General features: G+C 49.6%; 1 protein-coding gene across 6 annotated transcripts in view; it reads left to right on the plus strand.

Moving 5' to 3' along the window:
- The first annotated feature begins 2,876 nt into the window (after positions 1-2,876).
- HEPACAM (hepatic and glial cell adhesion molecule) overlaps positions 2,877-12,623 on the plus strand; it is a 106,816-nt gene continuing 97,069 nt past the window's right edge. For 4 of the 6 annotated variants that reach the window (XM_037882163.2, XM_037882162.2, XM_037882165.2 and 1 more), the window contains exons 1-2: positions 6,727-7,021; positions 9,531-9,730. The gene's annotated coding sequence lies outside the window, so the exon portion shown is untranslated. Of the gene's footprint in view, positions 3,506-6,726; positions 7,022-9,530; positions 9,731-12,623 lie in introns of those variants that run through there. The other 2 variants (XM_043533865.1, XM_037882169.2) reach the window with 1 other exon arrangement.

Here is a 12,623-nt window from a genome sequence, read left to right on the forward strand (position 1 = left end):
ACGTTAATGCTCCTTTACTGTCAATACAGGTTTGATGTTAGTGCAAACCAGTTTCTTCTAGTTTTGGGATTACTTTATCTTTTGTTTTGCTCACAGACATGATTACTCTGCATCTTTCTTGCACATGCCCAACATTAAGCATGATAAGCTGTAAAACTGTTGGATCACAGCTGGCTTCAGTCAGGCCTGAATACGCCTTTCCTCCGAACACTCCCTAGCATGAAGCAATAGAATCCTTTTGAAGGCTTCATCAAGGCCTGTATTTCATTTACATCTCCTCTTTCCCAACTGCCTAACCAAGTGCCTGTCTTTTCAAATCTAAGTAATTAACATGATCACCAATATAGCTTGCATAGTTACAAAGCCTATTGATACCATTTGTATCCACAGATGGTCCCCAATCTTGTATGCGAACTTCCAGCATGGGGAATTTCTCAGCACATCTGTATCACTTTGAAAAATTCAACTTTCCTGACTTAAGGTCAACAAACATTCTGGGTGCCTACTCATTAAGGCCTGCACATTTAAATGCGATGGTGGCATGACTCAGCTTAACTGTACCACAATGTCTAGGGCAGTGCTACTCAAAGTGGTGGTGGTCCACGAGCCATCGGCTGCCGGTCTGCGCGCATACTGGGGGGGAAAATTGCTGGTCCTCCACATCAGATAGCTTGAGAAGCACTGGTCTAGGGCACCACCAATCAGAGGGGCAACAGCTGATATGTTGTGGATCTCATGGTGGGGAACTGGAAAAATGGCCTTTCCCCATATTCAGGTAACCTGTCTTGGAGCAAAACAGAACATTGGCCAGTTATGTGCCCTGTTAAAAGTGTCCAGCCCACAAGGTTACACAATCTTTGCCTTCTCCAACCTTTGCAACCTTGGCTTGACCTTGTCCCCATTGTCTCAGGCATACTGTACAATTTGGGGTTTCTTCAACCAAGGTGAGCCCACATACTGGCAATGCACTTTGCAGTACCTCATGACATAACCAGGTGCTGCTGCCCTTGGGACAACATGAAATATCTGGGGATTTTCAGACTCCCCCATCTGTCTGTACCAGTATCTGAGGTTGAGTAACATATTCCTTTAAAAGAAAAGGAGTACTTGTGGCACCTTAGAGACTAACCAGTTTATTTGAGCATGAGCTTTCGTGAGCTACATAGCTATGCATCCGATGAAGTGAGCTGTAGCTCACGAAAGCTCATGCTCAAATAAACTGGTTAGTCTCTAAGGTGCCACAAGTACTCCTTTTCTTTTTACGAATACAGACTAACACGGCTGTTACTCTGAAACCTGTCATATTCCTTTAAGATGTAATCTGCCGTGGTAAACTCCAATGTACCTATGGGCTGGACACCAAATACCCTTAATGCGTGATTTAGTTCTGTGGCCACAGGTACTTCTACTACCAGAGGAAGTGTAAGAGGGTGCCTGGAGGGCCAGGCGGCCTAGTGGGTTGTGTACCTTACCTCTGGCCCCTTGTTTCCCTGGTTGAGGTGCCTCAGTCTTTTAGGCAGAGGGAGGGCATAGGGGGACATGAGCCTTCCCTCTCCACCCAGGGCCCTGTGAGAGTTGACTCCTGAACAGGGGGTCCTCCCAACAGGGAGTCTAAATCCACTGCCCTGGGCTACCTCCTACCACTCTTCCTTCAGTTTGGAGCATGGCCCTATATTCCAATTCGCTGGGGGTGGCTTTCCTCCCAGAGCGCCCCTTCATGGATCATGGGTGGCACCCTGCCGCAGTCCCAGGCTTCTTTGGGCAGGGCAGCCATAAGGTTGGTGAGGCCGAACCCAAGGGTGAAAGTAACTTAAAGGATTTACGGTACGCCGGAGTCCTGAGTGGGGGCATGGTCTCAACCGGAAGAGACCATTTAAAAGCCCCGGGCTCTGTCTGGAAGTCCTGGAGCCTTTAAATTACCCCTCTGCAGAGGTGGCCGGGAGCTTCGGGCCCTTTAATTCACCCCGGGGCTCCTGGCCGCGCAGAGCTCCAGGCATTTTAAATCCCTGCTGGACCCCGGCTCAGGTGGGGATTTAAAGAGCCCGGTGCTCCGGCCACTGCGGGGAGCCCCCGCCCGAGCCCCACTGCCAGAGCTCCGGTGGCGCTTCAAAGGGGCCGGAGCTCCCCGCAGTGGTAGGGGAGCCCCAGGCCCTTTAAAGCGCCACCCGAGCCCCACTGCCGGAGCTCTGGCGGCGCTTTAAAGCCAGACGGCCAGAGCCCCGGACCCTTTAAATCCCTGCCAGAGCCCTGCTGCCCCTACCTATAGCGGTGGCAGGACTCCGGCAGCACTTTAAAGGGCCCGGGGGTCCTGCCACTGTGGGGAGCCCCGGCCCTTTAAAGTGCCACCCAAGCCCCGCTGCCAGAGCTCCAGAGGTGATTTAAAGGGCCCAGAGCTCCCCACAGTGGCAGGAGCACTGGGCCCTTTAAATCACCGCCGAGGAAGCCGGTCTGGTCCGGTCTGGTCCGGTCCGGCGTATCGGCTCTTGCCCATACGCTGTACTGGGCTGCACCAGCTTACTTTCACCTCTGATTAAACAGTAATTAGTTTTAAGATTAAAGCTCTAATTAAGTAAAAATTAATGATAGTTTAAATTTAGAAAATCTAACATGGCTGACCAAAATGGTGGAGACGGGGATAATAGTCTAAATTTAGATAGTGGAAAGTTCTAGCAAACAAGATGGCATCAGAAGGCGGAGGTTAGAAAGGTCTAGAATCCAAGATGGTATCAGAGGGAGGAGCTTTCCTACCTAAAAATAGGTATGAGGTCATAGGGAGGAGCTGGAAAAGCTGAAAGCTGATTGGCTGAGAGGAGCTGACCTTATGGGAGCAATCAGTATATAAGGCCGACAGCCAGCAGGCTGGGCTGGTAGTGGGTTTGGGATCCTTGAGAAGAGCAGAGCTGCAGGACACCTGAGAAGAAGAACAGAACATCCGAAAGCAGCTACCTGGAAGAACAAGAAGCATCAAGCAGCGGCAGAATTTCTAAGGTTGCCATAGCAACAAGCAACTGCCTGCCAGCAGCTTCCTTACCAGCAGCAACCAGTGCTGGGTTTACCATGGCACCAGCGGCTCCACTGAGCCGGGCCCATGCTCAGAAGGGGCCCTGGCCTACTCGGCTTGCACTGCACCCCGAGACCCTGCTCCTCCCTCCCGCCCACCACTTGGTCCTCTCGGCCGGCCTGCCGGCTGGCCGAGGGCTCCTCTCTGCCCCCTGGCCAGACCCCAGTGCACCCTGGCTCCGGGCAGTCTCTGCTTCCCACCACCTGTGCGGCCCCACCCGTCTCCCCGAAGCTGAGCCACCTGGGCCTGGTGCGGAAGCCTGGCCAGTCTCAGCCAGGTGGAGGGGACGGGAAAGTGTGGGGGACGCGGCTGGGCCCCTCCAGGCAAGGCGTCTTGACTGATTGCGCCACTCCTGAGGGGCCGGAGCGATTCCTGGCCCTGGGACCCGCCCTGGCTGCGCTGCCGGATCAGCCCAGCAGACACAGTCGCCTCCCAGCAGGGCCGGTGAGTGCAGCCAGGAGAGAGGGCTTGGGGCAGTGGGTCTCTGGGGGGGAGGGGGGAGGGGTTGGGTTGTGAGGGGGCGGGGAAGATCTGTGTGTGTTGGGGCACTAGGAAGTGGGGGTTCTGTGGGGGCGCTGGGCAGTTGTGGTGGGGCTGTGGGCAGGGGAGCATTGGGCCTGGGTGGTGTGCAGGGCCCTGTGCATTTGAGTGGGGGGGCTCTGGGCATAGGGAGTCGGAGGGTGTTGTGCAGGGGGGGGACTGTGTGGCGTGGCATGGGCCCACCCCCGAGGGGAAGGGGCAAACTGGCAGCACAGGGCTGGGCAGGCCACTGTGTGTCTGGCAAGTGCTGGTTTGTAAATAGTGCACTGGGCTGGGCGGAGTGGGGCCAGCCCTGCCATGCCATGCCCCATTGCCCCTGGCTGGCCCCTCACTCTGGGGACCGACCTCCCCGTGCCATCCTCCATTGCCCCCATGGGAGCCCACAAATATGTTTGGCGCCAGGCCCACAAAAGGTTAATCCGGCCCTGCAGCAACGGATAAGCGGTAACCACCGTCCACCACTGCTTCTGAGGAGACCTAGAGAAGACAGCAGTACCCGCCTTGAAAACAGCCACGCCACCAACTGCCAGAGCAAACGGCCCGTTTGTGACTATGTCAGAGGGAAGTAAGAAGAAGTGTAAATGTGATTTTTTTTCTATCTATCATTAAGGAATGTGTGGGTCTTAGCTGTCGATAAAGCTGGATGCCTGTGTTTGAGTGAGATCTCCCCTACCCATGCTGTGACAGCCTGATCAGCCCTTACAGGAAGTTAATGTAAATACTTTATGTGAGCTATTAAGTATTAAATGTTTCTGTTTAATATTAAATGTTAATGTTAGTGCTAAGTAAATGTCTCCTTTAAATCTGTGGCATTACAGTGGTTTCTCATGTGTATATAGAGGTCACGTATACAATTTAACCCCGTACTTAATCCAATATGGTATCACTAATACTAAAAGCCTTTGTGTATACGGGATCCCTATGTGAATGTTACATTGAAACTACTGTATGTGTTAGATATCCTATGTAGTCTGTGTTGGGTTTTTGTTGTTGTTTTTTTGTTTTAATTTTGTTGCGCCACTTCTTTTAAATGTAATTCTATTGTGTTTTACTATATCTTATTTATTCTTTCTTGCTTTATTAAAAACATTGTAACCTCCTTTTTCATTAAATAAATATTTTTTTTGTTTTCAAAGAATTACTGCTTGTGTGTCTATCCTTGAGCAGAAGGCTGTATCTGTGTCCTTTCAGGGTTGGCAAGACTAGCTTGCTCTCGGGAGCCCGCCCCTGGTCGGAGACAAGCTCCCTGGTAACACTGGCAATTCCTTTAGGGCAGGCCACAACCTTGTTTAATCTTTTGTTAAGATTAGACAAATTTTATAGGTAACATAACTGGCGCCTAAAATTTTAGGAAAAAAGAAAAGGAGTACTTATGGCACCGTAGAGACTAACAAATTTATTTGTTACAGCTCACTTCACCGGATGCTTATGCTCAAATAAATTTGTTAGTCTCTAAGGTGCCACAAGTCCTCCTTTGCTTTTTGTGGATACAGACTAACTAGGCTGCTACTCTGAAACCTAAAATTTTAGGGTAACACACTAACCATGTGACCAGCCCTGTAGGGCTTTGCATTGGTTTTTATGGCGTGGCTCAGCTCCTGTGCCTATCCTTCTGTGCTTTGCTGCATGCCAGGCGGACAGCCATTTCAGCAGCGTGTTTGTGAATGACACGTACCAACCTGCCCAGGGAAAGTTGCTGTGAAATGCTCCAATAGCAGATAACCCAGCCCGGGGGCTGTTTGAACTGAATAGAGGCAGGTTTATTTGCCTGCTAAGTCTCACAGGACATGTGACCGTGTCACCTGGTGCTGGAATCCATCTTAAACCTGGTGCTTTTCCATTTAGAAGGAGGGGTGGAGACCCAGAGAGACAAAAGAGTCCCGCCTTGTGCCAAAGCTATAACAGGGGGTGAAAAAGACCAAAGGGAGCTGCAGTCATGAGAAATCCCCTAGCTACCACCTGAGCTAGAACAAAGATGGTACCGGGGGAAAGGATTGGGCCCAGACTAGAAAAGAGTCTAGTCTGTGAAAGAAGCGTATTGGAACATCTTTGAGCATGAGATTTGATCTGTATTCAGTTTCCTATTGTATTATGCTTAGACTTGCACATTTTATTTTGCTTGGTAACTTACTTTGTTCTGTCTGTTATCACTTGGAACCACTTAAATCCTACATCCTTTTTATACTTAATAAAATCACTTTTTGCTTTTAAAAGAAAAAAAGTATTATTGAGCCCATCTAGGGACGTAGGGTTGTCATGTGATGAAATCTCCAGGAGTACATCCAACCAAAATTGGCAACCCTACGTAGGGAGCAATGGGAAAGGGAATAAGCAAGGTCTTAGAGCGGCTCCTTTCTCTGTTTTTCCTGGTGTGTGTCCAGTTTGTGGCTGCTCTCAGCCCTGGAGCTTTAAAGGAGCCCCCCAAGCTGCTGCCAAGTCCCTGCATCCTAACCAGGCTCCACTCCAGGCCTGGAGTCGCCTTTGTCTTCCAGCGCCACAAACAGGGCATGGGCAAAGCCCTGCCACTCACTGAGAGGCACAGAGCAGTCTTAGGATTCCAGTGCGGCTGTCATTCATCAGATCCAATGTTTACTGTACACAGAATCCCTCTCTGTACTAACATAGCTGATTTGAGATGGGGCAGCCCCCTGGGTACTCCCACAATGCCTCTCGGAGCTGGACCACACAAGGTTTATGGCACTAGAGCCTGGGAAATGCCTGGATCCAATGCAGGCTGGGCACTCCCCTCCCTGTCCCCATGAGATCTGTGCTGCAAAGGCAGCTCCCTGGAAGTAGGTACATGAAGCCACAAGCAGGTTTGTTGGGAAGGAGCTGTCTAGTACTGGTTCCCAGCAGTGTGTTTGTGTTGTAAATTCACACAGCTAATCTCTCTGTTGTTCCTTGTGGTGGGGAGCCTGGACCTCACCCCTCCCGGACAGTCTCAGTCCCACACAAAGGCCTTGTTTCCCAGGCACAGACTGGCATTCCAGCCAATGCTGAGCCCCTCCCCTCTCAGTTGCTTCTCTGCCCTTTCCCTGCTGCATAGATGAGATAAGCTGTGGAGTATTTCACAGGCTAATGAGAACATGTGTATACCAATGGCTCACAGGGTGTTTACAGTTAAAAGGCTTAATTCCATAGATTGAAAGGAGATTGTGAAAAATACTTGAGGTTTTGGAGCTGTGTATGCCTCTTGCTTCAGTTTTTGCTAAGTTTAAGCACCAGTGTGGGAGAATATGTATGTATCTGAGTGGAGGGACAGGATCCCCTTCCTCAGAAACAGGATCTATACACTAGAGAGGCAGCAGATTTGATCCATGTGGTTATTGAAAAGCCGAAAATGACAAAAAGCAGCTCTTTCAAGGACTGTCTCTGGCAATACAGCTTTGCAGCTGCAAAATGAGTATCAAAGGCACAGAGGTAAGCTTAAAGCTCCCAAATAATTTGGCAGAAAACTGTGTCACTCTGCCATATATGGTAGAAAGTTTACATCCCAGAATTTAGTAGCTAGTGAGGCCTTGGACAATGTCTTGTTTGACAATTAAGAACTGAAGCTGAGTGACGTAAAGAAAAGTGATATTAATAGGAGCTTTGGCACAGACTCTAAATACATTGCATAGCTGAGACATTCAGGAATAATGTGTTAAAGAGGATGTTAATAATCTTTTTTAAAAAAGGGAAAACACCTACTAAGTCAAAGAAGAAGAAACATGAATAACACCGTAGCCAAAACTCTATTGAGATCTTAGTTGCTTGAGACTCAAAAGAATAAAGAGCTCAAAAGTGTCAGTAAAACAGAATGTTGCTAACAGAGCCCAGGCCAAAACGTTATTTCACCTGTGAAGACAGTATTCAAAGCTTAAATATAAAATAAAACCACAGTTAGAAGTGTGAGCTGCTTAATTTAGGGGAAGCCCAGTGAAAATTGAAAAACTATATTTTGATGGCCAAGCCTGTAGCAAGGAGCATGAAGTGGGAGATCGGGTACTTACGCAGTATGTCTCAGATAAAAGGCCAGTTGGGAAGGTCCCTACTATGTAATGGATTGTTGAACTACTGTCATGCAAAATTTTAGTGAATCTATGGGTGAGGTGGAATTGGAAGAAATTTGGTAGCCTGAAAAGGGAAGAGAGAGAAAACGTATATAGGAACAATACTGGTAGTTGAAGTGTTGGGAATAATAGCACAGAATCATGGATATCACAGTATTGTGGAAGGAAAATCAGAGAGAGTTCAGCTGAAAAACCTGTTAAAGCTAAATAAACAACAAAATGAAGATATAGGGGAGGATTTCAAGGATACTTAGAATGCAAAGATAACTGCACAGCTGTTTAGGGAAGTGGAAGTCGCAATCAGTGAAATGGGAAAAATAATGAACCATTCTTTTCTAATAAATCAAAAATTACCTGTTTGTGGTATGGCAGCTTCCTAATGCAGGAGCTAGAGGTAGGATGGAGGAAATTCAAAGCGGCAAACTGCCTGCCTTCATAACAAATAAGATGTTGGCTCAATGGACAAAAATAAAAGGAATAGATTTGTGCAGGGTTAGGCGCTATCCAAGGGTCTGTTATGCTGAGAAGAGGTGCAATTTTGATGAGACATGGAACCTTCCTGTGATGAAGCAGAAAAACTGCCAGCCAGGAGTTAAAGAGCCTTTGGGCCCAGCGAGCCCTGCCTCATATCTCTGCAGCCAATGCGAGGCCTAGAGTGGGGAGAAAAGGAGACCTTGGCTCAGTATGGAGCTGCCTGGTGAAGAGACAGGAGCTACTGCCTCTCTACTGGAGAGGAAGGGTCAGTAGCCTGCCAGCTGAGGCAGCCACCAGGGAGTGTGAGGACTGTCTTTCTGACCAAGGGAAACTGTGGAGGAGACCTAGGATCTTCTGGCAATTGAGGGAACTGCGTGACTGCAGCCCTGAGACAGTGTGGGGTTCGGCCAGAGGTGAAAGTAAGCCGGTCCGGTCCAGCATACCGGCAAGAGCCAGTACGCCATGCCGGACTAGACCGGCTTCCCCGGCGGTGATTTAAAGGGCCCAATGCTCCTGCCACAGTGGGGAGCCCCGGGCCCTTTAATTCACCTCCGGAGCTCCGGCAGCAGGGCTTCGGTGACACTTTAAAGGGCCCGGGGCTCCTCACAGTGGCTGGACCCCCGGGCCCTTTAAAGCACAGCCGGAGCCCAGCTGCCGGAGCCGGGCTCAGGTGGGGATTTAAAGGGCCCGGTGTTCCGGCCACTGTGAGGAGCCCCAGGCCCTTTAAAGCGCCACCAGAGCTCTGGGAGTGGGGCTCAGGCGGGGGCTCCCCACAGTGGCCGGAACACTGGGCCCTTTAAATCCCCACCTGAGCCCAGCTGCCAGAGCCCTGGGGCTCTGGGAGCCGGGCTCCAGCAGGGATTTAAAATGCCCAGAGCTCTGCGGCAGCCAGAGCCCCAGGCCCTTTAATTCACCCCTGAGCCCCGGGGCTCCCAGCCACCTCTGCAGCGGGGTAATTTAAAGGCCCCAGCGCTCCCAGCCAGAGCCCCAGGGCCTTTAAATCGCCTCTTCTGGTTGAGGCCATGCCCCCACTCAGGACTCCAGCGCACCAGTAAATCCTTTAAGTTACTGTCACCCCTGTGTTTAGTGCAAACCAAAGTGTCCTGATATTGTCACCACCTTAATTATGTCAATTTGGGAGAAGTGATTTTTATGATGTTTAAACACCTTCTGAGGTTTTTCTGCAAGTTTCTATTTAAGGTGCTGCAAGGTATTTCAGAGCACTCAAAGCAAAATCTCTTATTACAAGTGGGCTGATGTTTATACAGGTTCCTGAATGCCGGAAAAGCCATCTCGATGTGCTGGGCTCTGAGAACTGAAGCCTGGGACTTTGGGGCTGGTCACTGTCCCTTGGTACCCATGTTCCTTTCCAGATGTGACAAATTCTTCCTCTGTTTTTTTAGACACACATCAAACCATTTGGCACATGTTTGGCTTTGCTGAATGTTGCTCTGCCAAGCACCAGTAATTGCTCAGCTGCAGTAAGGATGGGCTGGAGGACAAGGCAATGGCCTGCAACCTGGGTTCAGTTCCCAGATCAACAGCAGACTTTGTGTGTGACAAGTCACCTAATTTATCCAGTGCTTCATTCCCCATCTGTCAGGTAAGGCTAGCCCCTCTCTGGGTCATTGGGAGGAGGAGGATAAAACCATTAATGACTTGGGGGTGCTCAGATACTGTGCGTGTGAGACAGCACAGGATAGCGCAGCATAGGCACCAACTTCGTGCTGCTCTGGGGCTCAAGCACCCGCCAGCCACAGCTGTTTGGCACTGCCACCCATCAGCTGTTTGGCAGAAGAGAGCAGGGAGCGGTGGGCAGGTGGAGGTCTTGGGGGAGGGGTTGGAGCAGGGATGGGTAGAGGCAGAGGGAGGGCGGAGCCTCAGGAGAGGGGGTGGAGCCTCAGGGGAAGGGGAGGAGCAAGAGAAGGAAAGTGTCTGAGTGAGGGCAGGGCCTTGGGGGAAGGGGAGAAGTAGGGGCAGGGCCTTGGGGTGGAGTGGGGGACCCCCGGGGAAAACTAAAAGTCAGCACCTCTGTAGTGCAGCACAGTGCAGGGTTTCATAGAACAGCACAGGGCAGGGCAGTGTACTATTCATAAATTCTAAGGCCAGGGACCACTGTGATCATCTCGTCTGACCTCCTGGATAACACAAGCCAGAGAACTTCCCCATAATAATTCCTAGAACAGAGCTTTTAGACAAACATCCCATCTTGATTTAAAAATCATCAGTGACGGAGAATCCACCTCAACCCTTGGTAAATTGTTCCATTCATTAATTACCCACAGTGTTAAAAATGTACACCTTATTTCTAGTCTGAATTTGTCTAGCTTCAACTTCCAGCCATTGGATCATGTTAGACCTTTCTTTTCTAGATTGAAGAGCCCATTAGTAAATATTTGTTCCCTATGTAGGTGCTTCTAGACTGTGATCAAGTTACCCCTTTACCTTCTCTTTGTTAAGCTAAACAGATTGAGCTTCTTAAGTCTATCACTACAAGGGAGGTTTTCTAATCCTTTGTCGTTCTCATGGCTCTTCTGTGAACCCTCTCCAATTTATCAACACCCTTCTTGAATTGTGGACACCAGAACGGGATGGATTTGCCATCACTGACAATTTTTAAATCGAGGTTGGATGTTTTTTCTAAAAAATCTGCTCTAAAAATTATTTTGAGGAAGTTCTGTGGCCTGTTTTATACAGGAGTCAGACTAGATGATCACAATGGTGTCTTCTGGCCTTGCGGTCTATGAATTATGTAGTTTGTTTGCAGTGTTGTAGCTGTGTTGGTCCCAGAATAATAGAGAGACAAGGCGGGTAAGGTACTATCTTTTATTGGTCTAGGTTCTGTTTACTGGACTAACTTCAGGTCCTGAAGAAGAGCTCTGTGTAGCTTGAAAGCTTGTCTTTTTCACCAACAGCTGGTCCAGTAAAAGAAATTCACTCGCTCGCCTTGTCTCTCTTTGTAGTTTGGTCAGTAGTCCTTTTCCATTACGGTATAGGCCAGGAACTGACTGCTGCCCAAAGGGCAGGGCAGTGTACTATTAATAGAGTCTAAGGCACAACACAAAGTTTCTATTGATGCTACAGATCCCAGGAACTACTGTTGAATGCCACCTACTGGAAACTTGTTGACCTATATTTTGTTGACCTATTTGTGGATGCAGAGCACTCCTGTAACATTTCTCTTCCGAATATGGAAAATTAGTAATCTCCCACGAGCCCTTCGGTCACGCTAGGGTGGTGACACAGGCTGTATTTATGTCTGGGTACTAGACAGGCCCATGGTCCAGCTGTCTTACTAGAGTCTCCCCTGCCATGTGGGGGTCTCCAGGCTAGTTGCGTGGTGGCCAGGTCCTAAACCCTGTGCTGGGGACAAGCAGCTGACCAGCACCAACCCCCTTTAGGGAGGCAGGAGGTGACTGCTCAAATCGACATCAATAAAGCGATACTAAGCAGCGAAGCCCCAGCCTGTGTCTGAAAGCAATGTCAGGAGGAGATCCCTGTGGAAAGTTACACAGAGACCTTCCCCTGAATCCCCCATGAGAGTAGGGATTCAGTCCCCAATGCCTAGGTACACTGATGAAGTGCTCTCTAACCTGGTTCAGAGTTCAAGAAGCACAAATCCTCAGCTCCCACTGTGTGCTCTGAAGCGAGGGTGCCGCATGAGCTCAGAACGATGAGGTTTTGGTCCTGCTGCGTAGACTCATCCCGGTCCCATGGCGGCTACATTAGCCAGGACTGTCTGGCACTAAGCTGTTCTTTCTGTCAGCCCTACAGCTTTTTCACTCCTGATTCTCCTTCCCCAGCATCACAATAAAGAGCCTGCAGCTGCAATTGCTTCCTTCTAATCACCTGGCCATGAGTCATCTGGATGAACCCTAGCCAGCCCAAGCTTTGGGTTTTGGAGTGGCATCCTGTGAGAGATTACACTATGTCTGCACACTCCTATGTCAATCTGCAACCTCCGATAACAGGGTGGTCTGCCCCTTTAAGAGCCAGGAGGGCCATGGAGCAGCCAGCCCTATTCTGGAGATGATCCCAGCAGGCAGGTGCTGGGAATCTTCATACCCAGCATCTAGTGACTGCGCCTGATGAATCCCAGCTAGGGGATATAAATGAGAGCCCAGCTCTATAAGGCAATGGGAGGAGGAGGAAAAGGAAAAAAATAAAAATAAAAATGCCCATGCCCATGCCCATTTACTGGGGTTAGAGCAGATAACTGTAAGAGGGCAAACTGGCCTTGCAATCAACCTCCATCCTTCCCTCTGCTTGGGGAAGGTCCTGACCAGTAAGCTGACAGAGGGTCCAAACCCAGGTTAGGAACAGGATGAGTGTTTTATGCTATTGCTCCACTTTTCTCTGTTTTGTGTGCTGGAGAATAAACAGGGCCCTGAGACAGGGGTGACAGACTCAGCTGGGTGTGCCTAGTTGATTTCCCAGTCTGGTGATTGGGTCCACCAGCCTACCCGTCCATTTTTTTTTGTGAAGGCCATTTTCAT

The sequence above is a fragment of the Chelonia mydas genome, chromosome 22 (assembly GCF_015237465.2).
Source record: "Chelonia mydas isolate rCheMyd1 chromosome 22, rCheMyd1.pri.v2, whole genome shotgun sequence".
NCBI classification, from domain to species: domain Eukaryota; kingdom Metazoa; phylum Chordata; order Testudines; family Cheloniidae; genus Chelonia; species Chelonia mydas.